Genomic DNA, 16,367 nt, shown 5'->3' with positions numbered 1-16,367 from the left:
TGATTTGAATGGCGGGTGTTTTTCAGGCAGTGATAGATGGAAGGTGAGGACAAGGGTGAGCAGGCTATGGAGGTGTAACAGGGAGGGAGACAAACACGTCAGGGAAGTTTGGGCACCTTTGGGTTCAGCCTTCATTTTACTCCTTCTGCTTCGATCTTTCCATCGCTGACAGGTTGAGTGGTGAAGAGGAGACATCAGTTCATCACGCTTTGTGTGGCCTTGGGCCTTTTGTTCCCCCCACCTCACATAAAATGGCTGATGTGCTTGTGTTGCCATCTTAAACTGTTGTTTTACAGCCTAGTCATTTTTCTCCTTTATGACGGTGACCTACTGGAGAGCACGCCCTTTCGTCTCCATTCATTTCTTTATATAATGCGTTTGTATCTTTACCAAATAATTTTAAGCAAATAATATTGCTGATTGCTAAAGACAGATTACATCATGTGACTGGCTTAAGGTTAGATGTTATTTGATGGTAGTGTATTTCTAGATCGTGTTCAGAGCTTGTTCCATCGATTATTTTTTTTTTCTCCCTCAAAAGGAAAAAAGACTAATGAGCCCACAGAATTCCACTAGAAAGGTTAATACAATATTGAAATGTCAGGAGATTAATGATATTGTTCTTTCCTCCTATGATCCTGTAGGAGAGGGTGACAAATGTCTTGCCCTTTTCACTCCATTCCTCCCTATTTGTGATCTCCCTCTCATTCTGTTCATCTCCATTCCTTTTCTTTTTGTCTTTTTTCCTCTCTCCCTTTGTCTCCTCCTTGTTCTCCTCCAGTGACTACGTTCTCCAGATGCCAAGGACTTAGCTCCGCTGCTCTTCAGAAATGCTGTAGCTATAAGCAGTGACACAACGCAGGAGATGGGCTGAGCAGTACGCTGTGTGCGCTTGTCATTAAATGAATAGCATTGATCCATCTTCATTAGGAGTCGATGAGACTTCAACACAACAAGTTTCCCTTCTGTCAAGAGTGGAGACACTTGTGTTTATGCACTAGACCATCAAACTGTATGTTGATACTCTCCAGTTTGGCATTAGAGTAAAACACTTCTGTCTCGCAAGAAATACAAAAACCCTTATGGTAGACAGTGTTGGTTTTATATGGTGAATATTTCTTTGCTGCGCATCTTGACTCCTCTCTTGCTCCTGCAGCACCCTGGCAAGGGGTCCAAGTTTTAATCAGCTCTGCATAATTGGAGTGATTCCCTGTCTTGCTGTATATTTCAATCCATCTGTATAATTACAGTGAATTAAAGCCTTTGTCGGAAAGAATGGGGAGGGAGAAGCCTCACACAGACCTTTCCTTACTAGTACTCCCTTCCCCTGCACTGTAGCTCACACAATTACACACCGTTTTGAGAGAAAGGGGAAATTACCTCTTTTGTCATTTCATTTTTCACTGATAAAGGCTAAACATGCACATGAGCACTGACATTAATTAATGCATTATGACGCCATATTTCCATTTCATTGTTACAGATTAGCCAGTAAGTGTTGAAGTTACTACAGTCATTAGCTATGTTTAATGTAGCCAGTAAAGAAAATCTAAAGGAATCTTAAAAAAAAAAAAATGCAAAAAAAAAAAAAATAAAAAATGCAAATGTGAAATGTGAAATGTGAACTGCACATTGACTGGCTAGTCAATAAACTAGGCTGCACAGTGTTGCCTTGGGGTTTATTTTTTCGGTTGAACACTAAAAGGTGGGAAAAGGTTTAAAAAAAAAAAAGAGAAAAGAAAAAAGCTGCAACTGACATCCACAAAAAGAAATTTTGAACTTGAAACTTTGAAAGGAATCATTTGTGGGATGATCTGGGATCAAGGGAAGGTAATGTGTCAAAAAGAAAAAATATATATATATATATATATATATATATATACATATATATATATATATATATACACACATACACATATATACACACACACACATATATATATATATATATGAAAAAATAAAAAAAACTGATATATAAAATTATATATATCAATTTTTTTTCCTCTAAAATATCTGGATAAATTGATGTTTTAGGCCACACAATAAGTTACAGCATCAGTAATATTCTTCAACCATTTGCTTGACTTCTCATAGAAGGTACAGCAAAATAAAGCCTCTGCAATTCTGTGCAGCTCCAGCTTAGTTTGTTTTTGTTTTGTTGCTTTTTTTTGTAATCCCCACCACCTCTGAACTCACTTGCATAATTTATATTACATGCATACTTTTATGTTATATTGTATGTTATATATTTATATTGGTTTTTATCACATTATGTCATTAGAAATGAATTTATAGTGCAGTAACAGTAAAAACTTTGCAACCACCCTTCTGTGCAACCTTGCTGCAAACACAGGTACACATCAGGTCTGGAAGACCTATATGCTCCACATAGGTCTGCTGAGGTGTGCGGAGCATACAGCGGTGATGCTGTAACCAACCTTACACAGACCCCACGCAAGCATAAATAAACATCAATATAACGTGAGCCTGAATTACATTACCGCTTGTATTGTACGGTTTGCTTAACTCAAATTTCTTTTGGGGGGGGGGGGAGATACGTTTAGCTGAAGACATGGTCGGACTAAATTAGAACTGACTGGTATGCCTACAAATACACTGCTTGAGAAAAGAATTTTAATTATTAAGGAGGAGAAACTGAAATAGGTAAGATATATGTACACAGACTGCTGTTTTGTTTACATTGGAAATTAGTTTCTTCTTCTACTACAGTTTCTGGAAAGCCAGACACCAGTATAAATCTGCACATGTCAAAATTATTTATTCCACGTAAAGATGTGATGGATGAAAACGCACGTCCTGATCAGAATAACTTTGTCAGGCTCATGTACACAGTACAGGCCTTATCTGAACTGTAACCTGATGCGTTTCTAAACATGGCTACAGACTGGGCTGTGTCAAAGAATCTAGGTCATAATAATAATAATAGGCTGCAGATTGTTTACACCAAACATATATACAAACAATGACACTATGAAACCAGAAATGTGTGCCTAAACATGCAGAAACAATGAAGAATTTGTCATTAGGGGCCTTAATTTCAACTGACTTCACCCATTAACACAGGTTTCAGGCTACATAGCTTTTCCTAGCATCTGTTTGTCCATGTAGAAACTTGTCTGAAGCACCGGATAGTTTATAATATTGAGAAACTGAACTGATGGGCATTTCTCCACTTTAAAAGCATAAATCTTTGTTGGATAACATATAACGATTAAACCATCACATAATTCAACCTTGAGGTATCTAGTGTATGAACTTGCATCTAAACTGTGACACTACTCAGAAAATGTCAACGCTGAACAATTTTAGCCATTTTGGTTTGATTAACCACCACTTCATTTGACAGAAGTCATGTAACTGAATACCAGGGATTGGCAAGTCATTGTTGGATGTGCATCAACAAAGCTTCAGCTCTCTACTTGGCCTGCTTTTTTCTTATCAGTCCACCACCACCTCAGCATCCACTTGTAGGCGCCAAGGACAGAAACTCATAACTCTAATATCATATTGTCAAAACATGTTTTCATGAAATGATGGGGAAAGAGCCTTGACACCAAACTCCAATTACATTGATTTAAAAAGAAAGGGAAAAAAAAGATTAATAATCACTTTAAAGTGAACTGTCTGAAATATGTTAGTGGCATCTTTGGCTTTGACAGTGAAAGGAGGGCAGTGAATTGTGATCTTCCTCCGCTGTGGGGGCTTTTGGCCAGTCATGCCTCAGTGCCGTAATTGCATCGATGAGAAGAAAAGCAGTGGCTTCCAGGCAAACATGGGTCATCATTACTCTGCGTGAAGCTTCCAGCCCTAAGGTAGGTCATTACTGCAGAGTGTCAATATCTGATGCTATTCTATGATAGAGGCCAAAATAGACTTCACAGGGTCATACGATCACTTCCTGTCTTAAAATTTTCAGGCAATTACAAGGATGCTATTTTATCTTCTGACTATCATATGATTCCCAAAAAAGCAAATATGATCTTGCCCCTGCAGGATCTGGAAGAGAAATGAGGACGCAATCACTCCATCTTTCCTTTGCTCACCATTCTTGGCATGGCTCCTTTGATACTGTTACTAGCATCCAAGTCTCAGCCCAACCCATTGTCTAGTCTCCTCTCATTTCCTCATCTCATCCATCCTGCAGCAGACAGCCTCCGTCTCTCCCTCTACCTGTAGATAGCGGACATCTGCAGGGTATAACCAAATCGCTTTACTATCCCGTAGGAAAACTGTCCTCCAATAATTTCCACCCCCATCCAGGAAGTCCTGCATTAACCATGAAGCTAGTTTGCCAAGTCATAAGGTTTCATTCATTTCATCAGACCTGCCAGATTGTTTGAGTAATTGCTATTCTACTGTGTGGCTCTCTCTTTTATTACTCTGAATTCAATCCAGTCATGGTTTAGCTCTGAGGTTGCAGCGGCGTCTATGTTTAATACACAGGTGATATGCTGTAGGCACTGAGAACAATAACACAGTCATTATGGCTGTGATAATGATGACAGTTGTTGCTTGAGTAACTGCTCAGTGTTGACAGTGCGGCAGCTTTCTTCCATAATAGAAATCTGATGCTCCCTTTGTTCATAATTGAATCTATCCGATCTTTCTCTTTATTTATTGTCTCGTCTCTGCAGGTTTCTTACTACAAAACAGTTGTCTCCCTTTCTCCAACCAATGCTTTGAGATATTTAACAATAACCTCGGCCCTCTCCCAATTTTCACCTCACTACCTCTTCGCTTTGACCCACCTGGACTGTTCATCTCTCCATCATTGTCACCAGGCCTCTAACTTCCCACCGATTGTCGTTTTTCCTTGTAAGATGTAACCGACAGCCAATTTATACACTGGCAGAACACATCTATCTCCTTGAAGGCTAAGAAGTGCGGCTCTCTCCACTTCCCTTCCACAGTTGTACATGCAGCCCTGGGCTCTGTGCAACTTTGAAAACCTTTGCCTCATGAGGGTCTGCTTTGAGATTGTCAGACTCAAAATGACATGCAGAAAATGACAGGCATGTCATAAAATCCTTAGAAATGAGTGACAGGCTCCATGAAGGATGCTGATTCTAAATTAGTGAGATTCATTCTCTGTACCGCTTGTTCCATTACGGGTCGCGGGTAAGCTGGAGCCTATCCCAGCATTAACAGGTGAGAGGCAGGGTACACCCTGGACAGGTCACCAGTCCATTGCAGGGCCAACACATAGGGGACAAACAACCATTCACACTCGCACACACTCCTATGGGGAATTTAGAGAAATCAATTAACCTAACATGCATGTCTTGGGACAGTGGGAGGAAGCCGGAGTACCCGGAGAGAACCCACACATACACAGGGAGAACATGCAAACTCCACACAGAAAGACCACCACCCTCAAGGTTTGAACCTCCCCCCAGCCGAGCTTCGCACCAGCGACCTTCTTGCTGTGAGGCTGCAGTGCTAACCACCACACCACCGTGCACCCTAATTAGTGAGATATAAATTAATTAAGACTGGACGAAAGTTAGAGGGATGCTGGAATTTAAATAAGAATCAATTACAATGAACAGAGATGGAGGTAATTCTTTTTTTTTTCTTTTTTGTTAAGCTGTTATTTATAACTAACATTAGGATTTGTTGCTAAGCCTAGCTTCCAACATCAGTAGCACATTTGAATGAAAAGAAATTGTTTAAAAGTGCTTCAGACTGAAGGCTGAATAGTAGGGATGCACATTCACATTTCTGCTGATATCCAATTTCCCAGTTTCTTTTAAAGTAATCTTGACTGATTGCTGATAGAAACAGCTGAGATAATAAAATGTCTCCTGTCATTGAAATGAGATTTTATTGTTAGTCTTCTTATGACAATCCAAAGTTAGATCCTCTTGTAAAAAATAAAATAACTTTACATTTACAATATGCATAGCAAAATATTTCTATAAAACATTTTCAACCAAAGCACTAAACTCTATCTTGCTATAACAGGATGATACATCCTCAGTGACAATCCTGAAATTAGTCACAAATAGGCCAAATTTCACTTTACCTCCATGTCATGGCCAACACCAATATTCAGTTTTAAAGCATTTATTGGCCAAAACAGATAACATGTTTTTAATATTCTGCATCACTATTGTATTAAAGAATACTCAGAGGACATGCTAATATGAGATTGACCTAACACACTGTAACCTCTCAACAAATCAGCTAAAGTTAAGTTTGTTAAGTCGATACAAAAATGGAAGAAACTAGCAAGCAAATCCATTCTGAGGACACTCCTGGCAACAAAAAATAAGATAATCTAAAGGTATGTTACACCATAAATGGTAAACTAATGAAGAATGGATAAAGATGTTAGGAAGCTGTTTTACTCTGAAGTGGCAAGAATTTTGCAGACCGAACTACTAGCTTTTCTCTAGTTGCGGCTAAGGCACCATTTACAAGGCAGTCAACGATGGGTGTTGAAGGTTATCTGACTGCCTGCTATTCAGCACAGTTTGCTATACCATTTCCCTCACTAGAGGCTCTTAAAAGTGCCATCACTGCAGAGAGAATAATCTATGAACAAATATACATTACTCATCTGCATTGTTTGGGGTTTTAAAAATTTATGAAGAAACTGAAACCAACATATAAAATTTCAAGTGTCACTACGATATCATTATACAAAGTACAACTAAACTACACCACACAGGAAAATATTATGCTGACCATGAAGAACAAATCACTCTGACCAACAATCACAGTACATCACTGGCAACAGATGCTCATGCAACATTTACAGCAAACTGCAGTTCAGATGACACAATATTCGCATTTCTTAGAAGAATTGCATGTTTTATTTCAAATTTGAATTAAGAAGAGATGGGACAGCCCTGAAACAAGCCATCAAATTGTCCATGTGACAACATATCTTTGCAAAAATTCATATTTAACAAAACAAGTGGAGTAAAAGTTGCAGATCTACAATAAAAGCACTTTGAAAATGGTTCAGCTGATGTTGCTGGCAGCAAGATCTATCTGAAAACTTTTAATGTGCTCATCATGGTTAATCTGAGACCATTAAACATCCACAAGCCCACTGCATCAGTTTCAGCTTCTATTGGTTGCACATAGACTCACCCATTCGATGCAATTTAGGTTTCACATGCATTAGTGTTATAGTCAGTGCCAGTGGTTCCCTCTTCAGTTACATCACGATTGGCCCCGACTTCCTCGCTACCCGTGTCCTTTGTGAGTCCAGGCATGAGATTTGTTCAGCCAGCAGAAACAGTGAAATTGCAGAGAGCTTGTGCAGCAGTAATAAAAAGCAAAACAAGCTGTAAGTGAAGCAGAGAAGTCCGTTAATACTGGGTTATTGTGTCTTCTTAAAACTTCGCCCAGCTTAGTTTTACATGCAGCTTTCTGTCTTTGTATCTTTTACTAAGCTTTTTAAAGCCCTGGACTAAACTTTGATAACCTGATGTTCCGTCTTCTTTCTCTCTGTATCCTCTTAATCAGTCATGTAATGAGCTATGCTGGTACTACTGTTAGGATTAATTATACATCAACCCAATTAGACACAGAACATCCATATTGCAGCTTTATCTGATTACTAGACCAATAAAAAGATCAAAAACCTCTCACATTTTACATAAGTAGGCTTCTCCTCAAAGACCAGTTATCTCCTTGAGGATACAGAGTTGAAGTAAATTAGTGAATATATATATATATATATATATATATATATATATATATATATATATTAGGGGGGGAAGAGGACAAATCACATGGCAGATTTTTTGTCACAAGTTGCGTTTTTCCAATTTGTGTTTGTAATTAGGGTGTGCAGCACCCAGACATCCAGCGGATAATCTGGCCTTTCTGTATTAGACGGGAAGTGGACCGTGAAAGTAATTGGTGAGGGTTGCACAAATTGGATCTAAGCGTGATGCGATTTTTATTCCTCTGAGGCAATATTTGCACAGCGATTAGAACAATGCTCCTGCTGGCATTTTCAAAAGAGCTTTATTACATACATGCACACACATTTATGACTGAATGTTACCGGGTCCAGTAATCAACCCAAAGGTGGGAAACAGTATGTGAAGCCTGCAGCCAGCTGTAACTGTGGCTTTGGCTGATTTTAATAGGGAATTAATAAAAAAAAATTTTTTAAATGAAATGGAAACCAAATGGTTTTCATCACTCAACTGTTTCCAATTATGATTTCTGTTGAAATAAACTAAGAAATACAGATTGCAAAGATGTTTTCCTAAACGATTTAAAAAGAAGACAAATCATGGAAAAATCTTTCATTTCCATCTACCCAATGTTGTATTAGACATCAAACAAACAACATTGGAAATAAATTCATTAGCAACAAAAAAAAAAAAAAACACCAAATGGTAATGAGATCTTAAGCTTGAGCAGTTAACCACTGGGGGTTCAGTAAGCCAGTCTAATTCATACTTGTGTGACCCCACAGCAGAGATTGGATATATCTGCAGGCTGCGAACGCTTCCTGCTGATAAAGGGGGTTTTATCACTTGTGCAGAATCCTGGCCAGCATGCCTGGCTGAATACTGAACAGAGTTATTGTGTGGCTGGGAACTGAGGACGGGTGGGAAGAGCTTCTTACTTCGAGGACAAGGTGGTGTGTGAGAAATGATGCCTTTAGAAGCATAGACTGCAGACTCCGTGCCAACATGAGAATGACTTCACACTCCTTTACAGATGCAGGTACACCAGTGATGGAATGTATTGCAGCTAAAATTAGACAATCATTTTTTACTATACCTTGCTATTAATTTGAGGATATTTCTAACTGCATAACATTACATGATCCATAAGCCACAAGTGGCACAATGAAATTGTAAGCCTTGCTGCCTCAAACATGTTCAGTAAAGAAACAACTTCACACTTGAATAGCTGGAAACAGCAAAGATTTATCAATGTAACATGATTAATGACTTAAACGATTGATCAATTAATCCATTTGCTATGAATTAATTTGTCAACGGCTTATCAGTAAAGCATTTCAGAATTTGAAATTAAATTAGGACAATCAATTCTGGATAGCTAAAGTCAATAAAAATGTTATGAGACTTTTCAAAAGAACTTGTTTGATGGCAACATTTTTACCTTAAACAGCTGAGTCTCTGGCAAATTTTTCAGTAATATGATGTTTCATTCAATACACACACTACAACTGTCAGTCTGTTTTTATAAATTAAAGACCTGTCCTAAGATATGTTGGTCCTCGATTCAAATAGAGGTCAATACATCAGTGCAAAAGTCTGTGTGAGCGTTCATCCTACACACATGCTACAGGATTTACCTCTGGTTCTATGAGAATGTGGGGAGCTTGTAAAATGTTCATAACAATGACTTCAACAAAGTAAACCAATACAGAAAATTCAGAAACCAGGGATGATAGTGAACCACTGAAGTTCACATACAGACTGTTGGAAACTTAAAAATAAGCAAATGAGGCATTGCTACAAGATGTGGGATGAGAGATTTGAGGACAGTTCTGATATCAGCGCCTTTAAAACAAACTCCATCTGTTGGGAAGTGTAATATGATATGCTTTGATCTCCCTAGATCTTTATGAACCTCACCTTAGAAAAGTAATATGTGTAATATCAAATGTGCTCTTGTAAAGGGGCAACTGAGCTGCACATAGCGAAGGTTTATAATCAGCTGAGCAAAACATACATTTTTAAAACTTAGCAGGATTACAGGCCACATCACATTACACAACAACAAGCCACATGACTGCAAACACATCTGATATGCCTGTTTAAAAAAAGCCATATAAGGCTTTTTTTCTCAAGGCATAAATACTAACAGAAAACTTTTACTATTTAATCCAGGTAAATAAGATGCTATAATGTCTGCTTTTCCTCCACTCTGCCCACAGAGCCTGGCTCAGTGGTTCAGATGAACTTTTATCTGGACGGCAGCTCACCAATAGGTGTGCTACACTTAACTCAATGCAGCAACAAACTGCTGTTTAAGGGGTGCATTGCATTGGAAATAATGGTTTTCAGAGCAAAAGAGTGCTGTTGTCATGTTGTGTCTGAAAGGGCCATTAGACTGCATTAGTTTTAGCTCAGTGCTCTTCAACAAGCCAGTATTCTCAATGCTGCGGTTTGGTTTGGGCTCTAGTTGGAAATAGCTGCAAGTTTGCTTCATGAAAACTCGCTAAGCTCTGCACAACGTGTTCTGCTCCTCTAATTTATGGGGTTAAACACGGGTGGGTTCTTCCCACTATGTGCTACGTGCCTTCGGCAGCAAACCCTCATCAATTACCAGCTACGATCTCATGCTGAACACAAACAAGGAACGTGTTGACACCTCAAGATACTGCTCTGCACACACACATGAAAGCCTGGCCATCCAAACAGAGTAAAACCCCTGACAGCATAAATTACTGGGTGGAAAAAGGTGAAGGCAGTGTACATGTATCACACCTCGTCTGCTGTCAGAGCCAGGAGACGAGGAAACAAAGGAGCCTGCAAGAGCTGGGCGAGGCGAGCACAGAGGAAGCGTCAGAGAAGATGAGAAGAGCAACAAATGTAGACAAAAGGGGATGCTGGACAAGAAACTGGCCAGAACACAGGCAGGGAAAATCACTCTGTAGTGTCTTTCAGAGGACTGTCAGCTCTCATAAGACTAATGTAGTAAACAAGAAGCCAAAATAGCCTTCAGTCCTGTGGTGACAAGACACACAACCGCTAGCACAAACCAGTGCTAACTGTGTAGTTTGCTGAAGAGGAACTGTGCAGCTACTTGATGAAGGATATGTCTGGGTGCTTCTGCCATTGTTTGGCACAGCTGAGAATCATTTATCACAATAGGAGCACCTGGTGTTCAGAAAAAGCTTTAACAGAGCAGGAGCTGGAACACCACAACCAGAGCGTCTCAGCTAACAAAGACAGTTAAAATAGCAACATCTTCCTCCGCATCTATCCCCGTTCCTCCTCACATCTCCCCCTCTTCCCTCCCTTTCTCTCCCGCTTTTAACATGCCTCCATCTCCTCGTGTTAATTTGCTGCTTCAGTGACACGCATCATTGGGGGAGTCATTTCTAATAACCCTGCCAGCCCCCGTACAAGTGCCTTTGAGTCATGCACTGACATGTCATTCAAATTATTAAGCATAATGGTGACAATGATGCATTTCTAAAGCTTTGCTTCCTTCCTGACATGACGGCAGCAAACTCAACACAGCCAACCAATCTGCCGATAATTTCCCTCCACCTTCCTCTTCACAGATGAACCCCATCTCATCTTCCTGAGGAAGAGCACGCACTGAGCTGCTGGGGTGAATCACTTCATTTCCCATTTTGGGAACATTTTGCCACAAGAAAAAAAAAATCTTTTTATTTCCAAAGCATCTCTGCATGCAACTCCTCCTCAGAGTCTTATCACATGTCATGATGCTGGGCTGCTCATGTGAAAAGGCTTCAAGGTAAGAGGGTTAGAGATTTCTTTACCTTCTTCTTTTTTTCTGACCTGAGTCGAAGAAGAGAAATTATTCATTCATGCAGGGCCGTCAGGGATGATGGGAGGATGACATTTTCCCTCAGCTGCTTTGTTGTTGCAGATCCAAGGCAGAAGGATTGTCAAAGCCTAAGATATCCTGTTGTCTCCCTTAGCCTTCGGCTCGGTGCAACACGTCCAGGCAGCTACAAAAATAAATAAATAAATAAGTGAACAGGACCAAAAGGATTTGTGATACTTCTCTCATTTACAAACTTCCAGGCATAAAAAACACAAACGAAGCAGAAGGCAAGATGCAAACAATAGTGCTTCATACATTTCTTTTGTTGTCTCAGAGCTGTAACATACTGAGTTAAGAGTGGTATCACTAGTTTGTCACAAGACACAAATCTTCTTTGTTTTAATTTGTTTTCTAATTTAACAAATATGGCCTTGACTGGCTGGATGACGCCACATGTTCTGGGTTAAAAAAGCGGAAAACAGATGCCTCGATAATAAAGACAATTAAACCTGCAGCTGTACCATCTGGTATGGTCCGTGACCAAAGTAGTGACAGGAAGAAAAGTCTAAGATGAATACTGAGAAGGTATAATGGTGTGTAAACATCCTTTGACTTGAGAGAATAGCCAAGGACCAGCACAACAGCTACGATGGGTCAAAACCAGGCTTAGGATTTAAGCCTATATGATTTGTATGAAAAAGCCATTAAAAGTAATTAAGCAAAGTTGACATTTAGCTCAAAGTGCTCATAACAGATCATATCAGGAAAATGTAAGATCTGCCTTATAAATAATCTCCTGAAGTATCCCTCTCTCTTCTATCTCCTTTACATTTCCAGCTCTGCTGCTGCTTCCTGGGTGGCCTGAGCTGAGGAAGATAAGTGTTGGGTCAGTGTGTGGGACTCTACCCATCGGGGGGGGGGATTAACTAATTATGCCTCAGAGAGTGGTGACATTCGTGCACTGACGTCATCCTTCTCAGTGGTCGCATCACCTCTTAAGAGAGGTAGCGACAGTTCTTATCACAAAAGAACAAGTCCTTAATGAAGCAACAACCTGGGTTTTAATGCTGACGAGTCCTGTCACAGGCAGTTTATTACACTAATGTCTTTGTTTCCAGTGCACAATTAAAAGATTTTTTTGACATATATTCTAAAGCTAAAAATCAATTTCAGTGACTCAATGGTGAGTCTTCAATAAACACTTCTACTTGTTGAGCTCTTTCCACCTAACATCTTCAAGAGATGCTGTGTGAAAAAACATTGGTGAACTTGCACATGGTAATATTTATTTTTTAAAGATGTAGTTTGTCCTCAGTGTGTGTGAGCTGTAGAGGATAGTTTAGCATATTACTTTGCAACTTCATACAACCATAGAAATAAGTTGGCCTTTGCAAAAGGTAATTCTGTTTTCTTTATCAAAAGGCAGAACGTGGGTGTAGAAATGTTTCATTTCAGTGGAAAAATTTGAAGGACACGCAGAGCGACATATTTCTGAACTCATCTTTATACTAAATGCTTTTTTTACTGATGATTTGTTGAGCAACTAAAAGACCTAACGAAAAGAAAGCTGCCAGCAACAACATGCGAATAAAATTAATACTAAAGTTGCACAAATTAAAAGACAAACTTTGAAAATGGAGGTTTTGTGTCAATGACCAGCTGCGCAATCCAGCCTCAGATACATTTGGATCCAGCCTTTAATTAACGAGAGTCAGACAAGGTTTTGGGGTGTCTCCCACTGTGTTTGTTAACACACATCATTAATCAAGAGGGGGCTTCCATTAAGCAGGTCATTCAGGATCATGCTAAACAATTAGGCTCTGATTAAGAGATTGTTCATCAAGCCATCCCACAAGCAGCCAATGGCATATTTAAAGCCCACAGGACAGGACGCCTTGCACCTTAAGAGCTCAGCATCATGAAACACTGGCACACTGGCTCTCTGTGAAAACTGCACTAAGAGTCAAATTTCCACTAGCAACACAGACACACAAACCTTCAAGTCAGCAGGGTAAAATAACACATTTCTTTTCAACAACCATTCAAATATATGACAACCAATTTCTGCTCATGAGTTTCTCTCCTCTTTTCTTCTTTTGAATAAAATCATCACTCAGCTTTCATGAACGTTCCTGCTCTCAGCCCGTATGAATAGCTGCTTTTGTAAAAGACTGCAAGGTGAAATGTAAGTAACCACCCCCCAGTGAAACACCACACCTAACCTAAGCAAAAATCTCAAGGAGAGCAGAGAAGTGAAGAGAAAGGAAAGTGTGGGCAGGCAAGGATGCTGGCGATTGTTAAAGAAGAGAGTGGGATAAAAAATGAACCAGAAGTTGTGCAAGGAATAAAACAAAAAAAGACATCGAGGTTAGAATAGAAACAACACAGAAACAATCTGTACATTCGTCAATGATCCACATGTCATGGAAACTCAAAACCACTTACAATAATTAGAATATTATTAGAAAACTTACAACGCAATTACAAATTCTCCTCTGCTCCAAGGTCCCATTAGCTTGATTGCTAATTACCAGCTCTTAAATATCAAAATAAAGACTAACAAGTATCATACAAGAGGGAACTGGCTTCCAGTGGCTAATTATGACTGGGACTGATTGTACCAAGCTGGTATGTTCTACTCTGCTAAGCTGGTAGAAAAAGCCATCAGATGATGTCCAGCAGTGTGAAATATTTTTCTATTTTCTTGTTTTCTTGTTTTGTTTAAGCATTCTTTGATGTTTGTGACTTACTTCAGTAACTTAGGTCACAAATGTGTCACAAGAGGACATTCTTCTGTAAAAACTGGCATCATTTAACCAGAGAGGTGAATACCAAACACGATCAACATATTTTCAAGGTCTTTTTAATGTTTTTTTAAATGTCACCTGCTCAGGTAAGTCACCATGGTAACTGCTGCACACCTGACCTGCTCCAGAGGATGCTGTGTTTCAGTTTCAGACAACCTTGAATGATTTTTCTCCTGATGACATTATCTATGAGAAATACATCTCCAAAGCGATGAAATTAGTCTGCGTTCATCTCTGTACTGCATTCAGTTGGTGGTTAAAGGGGTTCCAATTATATTTTCATACTTTATCATTTCTGATATGTGCTCTTCACTCTTTATCAAACACTCATTGAAATTAGTGGCAATAAAATATTTCATCCATAGAAAATAGTGTTTTTATAATATTGGAGGATATTACAAGACTTTAAAGATTGGATACTTTTTTCTAAAATAACTAAAAGTTACACAGTAGTAAGTTGTCAATACTGACTGTTTATTTACATTTTTAGGCTGAAGGCTGATCGACATGAAGTAGCTGGGATGTAGCCTGATCTTTGATAATTGATGTGGAGATCTCAGTGTGGCCCTATGATTTCATGGACTAGCATGCATTTTGTATGTCCATTGAAGTGTACAAATATGGTCATTTGCCTAAAGATGGGTTAAAAACCTTTTCTTGCAACACACACTGCAAGCTGAGTACTAACTGACCAGCCACTAAATGCTCTTACTGTAAATACCATATCTATTTAAATAATATCACTTAGATTTAGCCAAGTATTCTCTTCTTCAATAAGAGATGAGACGGAAACACACTTAGTCTGATTATACTGGGATTAATCAGCTGATCATTTGCTATTTTTGAGATAAGTGGTCAGTAATTCTCTCTGGAGCTCTCTGAATAAAATGTTTGCAGACAGGCAGCCTTGTCTACGTAGTTGCTGTTTAACAACATTATTGAGTGAGACTATATTTACATAAATTAAATAATAATAATAATAATAATAATAATAATAATAATAATAATAATAATAATAATTTACTTTTAGGCCTTACTGTCATCTGCATATGTATGCTTGTGTTACGCGCCCAATCCTTCATTTACTTTTCCCACGTACAAGATGTTTGATAATATGAGGATATTTATGACATTTTGTTGAATTCAAAATTAAGGGCAGCGCATATATAATTAAGCAGGTGCGCCAGCATATTAAGCAAATATCTCTTTAAATTCTGCTTTTTTGCCTCATGTTATTAAGAAAGTGTTGATTGATATCAGTATTATATTGGCCAGGATATCACAGCAGAAATAATGTTTTTAGTACTGCAGAGTTTAAATCAAATGTATGCTCTATCTAATGTTACTTGCAATTACTACAGCTGGTAGAATTACCGCCAACAGCCAGCTAAACTGAGGGAACTCACCTGCAACGCCTCCAGGTAATATCCAGTCAAAACCAGTCCTTTTGCAGTGGCGGAATTCAAGACCATCCAGTCAAGTGAAATACTTGATTCATAAAACATTACATCAAATAAAAGACACAGAAAAATGTTGCATTGTTCATAAATAAGTATCGCTTAATTAGGTTTGGCGTTAGTTTCTTCCTCTTGGCGTTTATTTGAGGTTGGCAAACAACGAATTGATGCATTACCGCCACCAACTGGTATCAACTGGTATAGAGCCTGACTTAAAAAAAACACAATGGTATCTTCTCAAACATATGAACCTGTCTTAGATAATGAAATACAACCTCAAAATCATATCTATGCTTAAAACCATTTTTTACTGTTGCATTGTAACTTCATTTCCGCTGCCAAGATTACCTTTTGATTGACACATTATTTGAGCCAATAGAGCAGGGGCAGCCAACGTCGGTCCTCGAGGGCACCAATCCGGCAGGTTTTCCAGATTTCCGTGCTCCAACACACCTGACTTAAACTAACAAGTCATTGTGGAGATCCTTATAGGCTGTTGGATCCACTTAATTTGAGTCAGGTGTGCTGGAGCAGGGAAATCTGGAAAACCAGCTGGATTGGTGCCCTCGAGGACCAACGTTGGCTACCCCTGCAATAGAGGCTTCGATATAGT

The 16,367-nt window shown here is 39.0% G+C and overlaps 1 long non-coding RNA gene across 1 annotated transcript in view; it reads right to left on the bottom strand.

Annotated features, from left to right (window-relative positions):
* Positions 1-15,877, bottom strand: part of LOC121645674 — a 40,465-nt gene extending 24,588 nt beyond the window's left edge. Inside the window, exons 1-2 of the long non-coding RNA XR_006011490.1 lie at positions 15,704-15,877; positions 11,502-11,674 (exon numbers count right to left, since the gene is read on the bottom strand). This is a non-coding gene — a long non-coding RNA (uncharacterized LOC121645674). The remainder of the gene's footprint in view (positions 1-11,501; positions 11,675-15,703) is intronic.
* Positions 15,878-16,367: the final 490 nt, after the last annotated feature.

This window comes from Melanotaenia boesemani, chromosome 9 (assembly GCF_017639745.1).
Source record: "Melanotaenia boesemani isolate fMelBoe1 chromosome 9, fMelBoe1.pri, whole genome shotgun sequence".
In the NCBI taxonomy this organism is placed as follows: domain Eukaryota; kingdom Metazoa; phylum Chordata; class Actinopteri; order Atheriniformes; family Melanotaeniidae; genus Melanotaenia; species Melanotaenia boesemani.
This window is presented reverse-complemented; position numbering and strand designations above follow the sequence as displayed.